This window comes from Heteronotia binoei, chromosome 5, assembly GCF_032191835.1.
Source record: "Heteronotia binoei isolate CCM8104 ecotype False Entrance Well chromosome 5, APGP_CSIRO_Hbin_v1, whole genome shotgun sequence".
In the NCBI taxonomy this organism is placed as follows: Eukaryota; Metazoa; Chordata; class Lepidosauria; order Squamata; family Gekkonidae; genus Heteronotia; species Heteronotia binoei.
Genome location: NC_083227.1, coordinates 52935157 through 52943306, shown reverse-complemented (window position 1 = coordinate 52943306; position 8150 = coordinate 52935157). Strand labels below are relative to the sequence as shown.

Below are 8150 nucleotides of genomic sequence, written 5' to 3'. Positions count from 1 at the left end.
CCTACTCTGAAATGGAAGCTCACATGGTCAGTCATATGCTCTCAGCCTAACCTACCTCACAAGGCTGTTGAGAGGACACAGTGCAGAGCAGAAGAATGATGTAAATTGGTTTGAGTTCCAGCTGTGGAGAAAGATTGGGTATAAATGAAGTAAATAAAATACAGATGATGAGGGGCAGATAAAAGGTAGGTTTGTAGGTGGGTGGGAAGGAGAGAAAGTGGGGAGGATATGGCACTCCCAGAAGGAGAAAAAGAAAAAGTAGTGTGTTTGTTACCCAAATAGGGAATCTCCTAATTAGTCAGGGGAATTAGCAAAGGAGATGTGGGTAACTGGAGTTCTCCACCTAGTTATACCAGGATTTTTCCCTTTTAAAAGAATTCTCAAATAAACCTGGCATATGTTCAAATGGAAAGGATTTTTAAAAAAATAAAATGTATGTACACACAAAATAACTTACTAAGAAAACAGGGAGGAAGGGAGAGATTTTTAGGGAAGGGTGACAATTACGAATCTTAAAGAGGTCCACAGAAACAGCAGTCAAAGTTAAGAAAGAGAAGATCCACAGGCAAGTCCACACAAACACTGCTGGGGCAGCAGTGTGGTCCAGTTATAGGGCAAAACATGTCCTTAGGTGGGGATAATGTGCTTGCCAGATTACAATGACTTAATGGTTTTACCAGAGTTAGACAAAAGGTGTGAGAGGCTTGACAAACACTGAACAGGAAAGAGCAATTGGGACGATGAAAAGATTTAAGTGTTGATTAACTGTTGCTTAATCAGGGGGGTGAGGGGAAGGGAGGCTGAGGGGCTGATGGGGTTATGCTGAGTTAATCAATAGGTCCAAGGTGACGCATTGTCCTACAGTCATTCATAATTCCAGGGCAAGGACAGGGCTATTAGCCAACCAGCCACTCTGACTCATTTAAAAAAATTGTTTTCCCTGGCTGATGCCTAGCTGGTCTCCATCAAATGAGACCGACTCCCCTTTCAGGTTCTTGTGGGTACCCTGCTTGTTTTATCATAATTTTCAAGTTTGTAAGAAATATCATCACAGTAATTCCATTAAATATTATTGATTCCTATAAATGGTTAACTGTTATACATGTAATCATTCACAGCAAGTTAACATTCCACAAATATATATTACTTAAATTTTGTTTCTAGAGTAGTATCATACAAAAGATTTCCTATGCTCATATAAATGCTATTTTAATGGATTCTGACCAATTTGTAGAAAGTAATTTCCCCCCCACCATTTATTTAAAAATTTATACCCATGAATCAAGGAGGGTTACAATACATAATTAAAATTCTTTCAAAAAATTGTAATATCCCATAGTTCCCCACAACATAATAAAGTCTAATAAAATAAAATGTCCAACACATACAGCCTGTTAAAAGCTCTGGTAAATAAAGCAGTGCCTCCTAAAATTGTCCAATAATGGCACTCCCTTTCTGTTCTGGACAATCTCAATCCTCTCTGTTTCTATTAAATGGGAATTAGTGACCATTTGTAATTATAGGATTGTGGATACCAGGCGTAAAATCACCATTTTTCATTCAATGTTCATTGGATGATACTGGGCCAGTTATTTTCTCTTATATTCGGGAGGATAAAACAGAGGAAAGTGTTTATGCTGCTCTCTGCTTATTGGAGCTAGGTTTGAGTCCAGTAACACAAATATATTTCAATACTATTTTCAGGGTATGAGCTTTTGAGAGTCAACGCTCTTGTTTTCTGATGAAGGGAGCTTTGACTCTTAAAAGCTTACACCCTGAAATTCTTGTTGGTGGGGCTGGCCCAGCCACTAAGCAAACTAGGTGGTTGCCTAGGGCACCAGCCTTCTGGGGGCACTGAATTGACGGAATTAGTGGGATAGATTCACAGAATTAGCAGATCTGCTCTTTAAAACATATTACCCACTAATTTTTAATTTAATTTCCCAGCATGATCTAAGTAATATGATTTCAGAATTCAGTGGAAATACATTTTATTAGTTCAATTTTTTAAATAATATTTTCCCCAATAAAATTGATTTGGAGCAACCACACTAAGGATGTATGGCACAAGCATTATGAATGCTAGCTCTCTAAAAATTTGCATTTCTTGTTTTTATAAATCATTCTTTCAAGTGTGAAATATCATGGATATAGAATTTTATAGATGTTCTCTGTAAAAATGCAGTCACAGTGATACAACTGAAGCAGTTGTAAAAATATTTTCCCATTTTTCTTCAGATAATTGAGCCCCAAGACAGTTCTCCATCTTATTTTAAAATTATTGCCCATATAATTTTCAGATTCCAGCCATCTCGTATACATTCTAGATAATAAACCTTTAGAATAATAATCCTTACCATACATTTCAATCTGAGTACTAGTCAGCTGTGTCACTTTATTTTCTATGTGACTGTTATAGCTGAGTTGAAAACACTGGAACCAAAAGTGATTCCACTCACAGATTATCACTAATACTCTGATAGGTCTCCCCCTTCCCATTATTCATCATTCCTTTAGTGCCTGTCCATAGATATTTCCAGATATTTTATATTCTTCTATTTTGAATGTTAATTTAGAAAAACCAAAACCAAACCAAACAACATATAGTCAGCTCTTAAATAAAGTTACATCGCAGTCCTTTGGGTGTGGAAGAATGTAACTGTGATCTGATTTGCATCTAGTGATTCAACAAATGGGGCAACTGCACAGAAGTGATTTTTATTGTCTTACCCTGACCCCTAAAGTGTCATATGCGCCCCGCCCCCACCAAGCCACAGGAGGGTTGGAAGGAAATCTTCAGACCAGCATGTAACGTAGCCTTTGATTCTGTAGTAAGAAAGACAACTCAGCAGGATTAACTTCTTATTTATTTAACAGATTTCTGTGCTCTGAATTTTGTAGAGGCAAAGCTTGAGTTTGTGGAACATGCTAGGCTCATGCAAGAAGGGGGGTAGGGGGATTCCTAACAAGTCAGTTGCTCCCCACAAACTGGGCTGTAAAACTGGGGCTAGCAAAATCCCAGTTTGTGAGGAGGAGCTGGGCTCTAATTTGCCCAGATGTTTGCTTTCATAGCAAATTGGAATGCGACTGGGGTAGGGTTGCCAACTCTATCTTGGGAAATTTCAGGAGATTTGCTGGCAGAGTTTAGGAAGGTGAAGACGTTCATTATAGAATTATCCTCTGAAACTGCCATTTTCTCCAAGGGAACAGATGCCTAGAATTTAGGGATGCTGCAAATTTTGTTGCATTCAGCAGCTGAACTTATCATATTCAAAGGCAGCAATCAGATGTGAGCTGATCACTCTCAGTCAGGCAGCTGTAAGTGCAACTGGATTGCATTAGATGATAGATGATAGATAGATGATAGATGAATTTATTGTCATTGTTCTCAACAAAAAGAGAGCAACGAAATGAGGTGCTCTTCCACAAACATACCAACACATCAAACACACATATTCATAAACCATTTAAATACATCTAAAACCATTAAACCATTTAAACCATTAAAACCATTTAAATACATCTAAAACGGATAAACATTCATAAAACCATTAAAACCATTTAAACCATTAAATAAACATTCATAAAACCATTAAAACCATTTAAACCATTAAATACATCTAGAACAGATGTATCCTTCATAACCCTGCATTTAACCTAACCACAGCACTTGGATAGAAACTGTCCTTAAATCTGTTTGTCCTAGCCTTCAACACTCTATATCGTCTGCCTGACGGTAAGATCTCAAAAAGCAAATGGCCCAGATGTGTATGGTCCCTTAGGATCATTTGTATCTTCCTTTTACATGCCATATTATACAGATCCACCAATGAGGGGAGAGAACATCCACAAATCTTTTGTGCTCTTCTTGTCACTCTTTGGAGCACCCTTCTCTCTGCTTCCGTGCAGCTCCCAAACCACGCGCAGAGGCAATAAGATAAAATGCTCTCAATGGAACTACGATAAAAGGCAACCAGCAGACTCCCTGACAGTTGTAGTGATCTTAAGAGTCTTAAGTAGTATAGTCGTTGCTACTCCCCCAAACTGCTCATGTGCAAGGATGCTGCTGATCCAAACTGGTTGGCAGACATTAGCATCACTAAAGACTACTTAGCCAAACATTGAAAAGCAGAATTTTATTGAAATAGAGCATTTATTGATTTATTTGATTTGTGAGTGATCTGAATCAATTTTCATCAGGTTTTCCCCAAACAGTGCATACCCAAAGATACTGCTAATTCAAACTGATTGGCAGCCATTAGCATCATTAAGGACTACTCAGATGAACACCAAAGGGTAAGATTTTATTGAAACCTAGCATTTCTTGATGATGACTTGTGAGTGATCTAATTATCAATTTAAACAGCTAACCTGAGAAATCACATGTGTGAAAACCCAATTATGTTGTACTTCATGGTTAGTAAAGAAAACAGTGAAACAACTTGTTGAACATCCACAAACAGACTGGTGAACTGTTGAACTGATCATCAAAATTAATGGCCGTTTTCCCACTTACCTTACCCAGGAGCGACGTCCCTCTTCACCGCGCTGCGTCTGCGCGGATTTCGCACAAACTGCTGCGCAGCACCAGGAAGAGCCACGTAGTCCCGGGGCTTTTGCGTCGCAAATGTAAACCTGCTTTTTGGCGGTTTACATGTGCGACGCAAAAGCCCCGGGACTACGCGGCTCTTCCTGGTGCTGCGCAGCAGTTTGTGCGAAATCCGCGCAGACGCAGCGCGGTGAAGAGGGACGTCGCTCCGGGGTAAGGTAAGTGGGAAAAAGGCCAATGTCTCTGTCTCCACCTGGTGAACAGGGCATGACCCACACTGGCAGGTGTTTGAGCACCCCTACTGGAGATCAGCTGTAATTCGAGTAGAACTCTAGGCATGGCAGCTGGCAGCTGGTAGACAGAAGGCTTACCAAACCAGGAAGTTTTCAATTACTATCTCCCTGTGAGTGGAAGAGAGAAAGAAAGATGCATAAGTACTGGGTGATTATATCTTGACTCTACCTGGCCCTTTCTTTTTTCTTTCTTTTTCAGGCCGATTTCGCACTAGAGCTTTAATCCTGGTTTAACTCTATCCCCAAACTGACTTTCTACACTAGAATCATAGAGTCAGAGAAACCAACTTTATGACTCTATGATTCTATGGTTTTAGTGTAGAAAGTCAGTTTGGGGACAAAGTTAAATCAGGATTAAAGCTCTAGTGCGAAATCGGCCTCAGAGTACATTCTAAAGGTCTTTTTTTTTACACTTAATGAGAATGAACACTTTACAAGACAAATAAAATCTGGAAATCGTAAGTACTCATTTCCAACATTCTGTAGTGTTTAAGTAAGGCAAACACTGTGAAATTACGTATGCTGCAACTTGCTGTGTACCACATCTTAAAAAAAAACTTCAGTGAAGTGACTTAAGATCTCCATTTACTTCAATTACAGGTGAGCATAAAGCGCTGCAACAAGATCGTGTTGTGTTGTCCAAATTGTTGGTGTTTTATGCATCTCTCTTCTTGATGATGAGAGGTCCCATGTTGTCTACTGTTTCATCATTGTGCTTTGTGTGAGACCTACCATATAATGGGAACTTCTTAGACCTCCAGCAGCAGCAGTACACACCTTTATCCCCCAGGTCTTCCATATCAAATGCATGAACTACCTTGGTATTATCTTTCTGAAAACTGCAGGCTGACCATTGCATTACAGCATCTGTCCTTGGCAATTAATTTTTTGTAGGCAAGATACCCAACGGCTGCTGCGCCAGCAGCAAATGAGACAGCTACAATCCATTCAACCCTCACAGATGAATTCGATCCCCCACACATTATTCCTGCATTGATCACCAACTGGCCCTTTCTGATGACCAACTCCTCCCTCTCTTCCTGTATGTAATGGTTGAGGAAATTCTGTTTCACTGGATGTGAAGAAGTGTGCTTCCACATGAAAGCCTATACTTTGAAAAAAAAATTGTTGGTCTTAAAAGTGCCACTGGAATTAAACTTTGTTCTAAAACACTACAAGTTAAAATTAAAATACAAGAGCACATCCCAAATGAGTCCCCCAAAGATTCCTGCTATCCATAACCCATCAAAAGTACTGGCAAACAAATAGGTCCTCCAGGGCCTCCTATTCAGGTAGCCCATTTCACAAGCCACTATGAAAAAGACCCAGGATCTGGTTGATAAAAGACTGCCATTCTAAATTTAGGAACACCCAGTAGGTGTTAGCCTGAATATTATAGTTGGTGCAGAGGAATATATGAAAGACTGTCTTTCAAATATGTGCGCCCCAGGCTGTGAAGGGACTGATGGTCATCACTGCAGCCTAGGAATGCCAGACTCTAGGTGGGGCCTGGGGATCCCACAGAATTACAGCTCATTTCCAGACTACAGAGATCACTACAACTTGAAGAAAAAGGAGGCTTTAGGACTCTACGGCCGCGGTCAGACGTACATTTTTATCCGACACAGCAGCGCATGCTCTTCGGATTGAAAGTGCACATCCATACGACAACATCTGGGAGTAGTCGGTGAGTTGTGGGTATCCCGTCATGCTGCGACTTACTGTCGGACTTTTTTGATAGTGGATAAAATCCGGTTCTAAATGCTTGACGACGGGCCAAAAACAGATTTCCCCTGTCTGATCATGCCAGCATTAGCGAGTCGTCTCAACTTGCATCCCAGATCAGCGCCATTTTTTTTTTAATTTAAGCGATACACGCATACCGCAAAAGGATCAGCAAAAGGCAAAAGGTGGAAGGGCTCCTGGGTGCTTTAAGCACCACAACAGATGAATTCCGAGCAACTGAAAATGTTTCTTTTTAATTTTGTGGGGTTGAATTTTGTGACACAGTCATTGTTTAGTCCGTATTTCTAGAAAATAGTCCCTGAGGTTGAGCCAATCAGCGGCATTGTTTATGCACATGCGCAAAGGCTGGGCCATCTGATCAGTCAACGACGGGACAGGCACTCGGCAAGGTGGAGGACAGGACAGGCACTCGGCAAAACAGGAACGCCTTGCTGATGGATTTGATGGTGCGTCTGACCGCGGCCTAAAACATCATATCCCTCTGATGAAGAAGACAGAAACAGGATACAGGATGACCTTGATAGGCTGGGAAACTGGGCTAAAATCAATAAAATGAATTTTAACAGGGATAAATGTAAAGTTCTGCATTCAGGTAGGAAAAATCCAATGCATGGTTATAGGATGGGGGAGACTTGTCTTAGCAGTAATATGTGCGAAAAGAACATAAAAGAAGCCATGTTGGATCAGGCCAATGGTCCATCCAGTCCAACACTCTGTGTCACACAGTGGCCAAAAAAATTATACACACACACACACACACACACACACATATATATATATACACACACACTGTGGCTAATAGCCACTGATGGACCTCTGCTCCATATTTTTATCTAACCCCCTCTTGAAGCTGGCTATGCTTGTAGCCGCCACCACCTCCTGTGGCAGTGAATTCCACATGTTAATCACCCTTTGGGTGAAGAAGTACTTCCTTTTATCCGTTTTAACCTGACTGCTCAGCAATTTCATCGAATGCCCACGAGTTCTTGTATTGTGAGAAAGGGAGAAAAGTACTTCTTTCTCAACTTTCTCCATCTCATGCAAAATCTTGTAAACCTCTATCATGTCACCCCGCAGTCGACATTTCTCCAAGCTAAAGAGCCCCAAGCGTTTCAACCTTTCTTCATAGGGAAAGTGTTCCAACCCTTTAATCATTCTAGTTGCCCTTTTCTGGACTTTTTCCAATGCTATAATATCCTTTTTGAGGTGCAGTGACCAGAATTGTACACAGTATTCCGAAAGAGACCGCACCATCGATTTATACAGGGGCATTATGATACTGGCTGATTTGTTTTCAATTCCCTTCCTAATAATTCCCACCATGGCATTGGCCTTTTTTATTGCAATCCCACACTATCTTGACATTTTCAGTGAGTTATCTACCATGACCCCAAGATCTCTCTCTTGGTCAGTCTCTGCCAGTTCACACCCCATCAACTTGTATTTGCAGCTGGGATTCTTGGCCCCAATGTGCATTACTTTGCACTTGGCCACACTGAACCTCATCTGCCACATTGACGCCCACTCACCCAGCCTCAACAGGTCCCTTTGGAGTGCCTCAC

At 40.8% G+C, this 8150-nt stretch overlaps 1 pseudogene; it reads right to left on the bottom strand.

The window, feature by feature from the left end:
* Positions 1-5228: 5228 nt before the first annotated feature.
* Positions 5229-5837, bottom strand: LOC132571474 (CDGSH iron-sulfur domain-containing protein 1-like; annotated as a pseudogene).
* Between the last annotated feature and the right edge of the window lie 2313 nt (positions 5838-8150).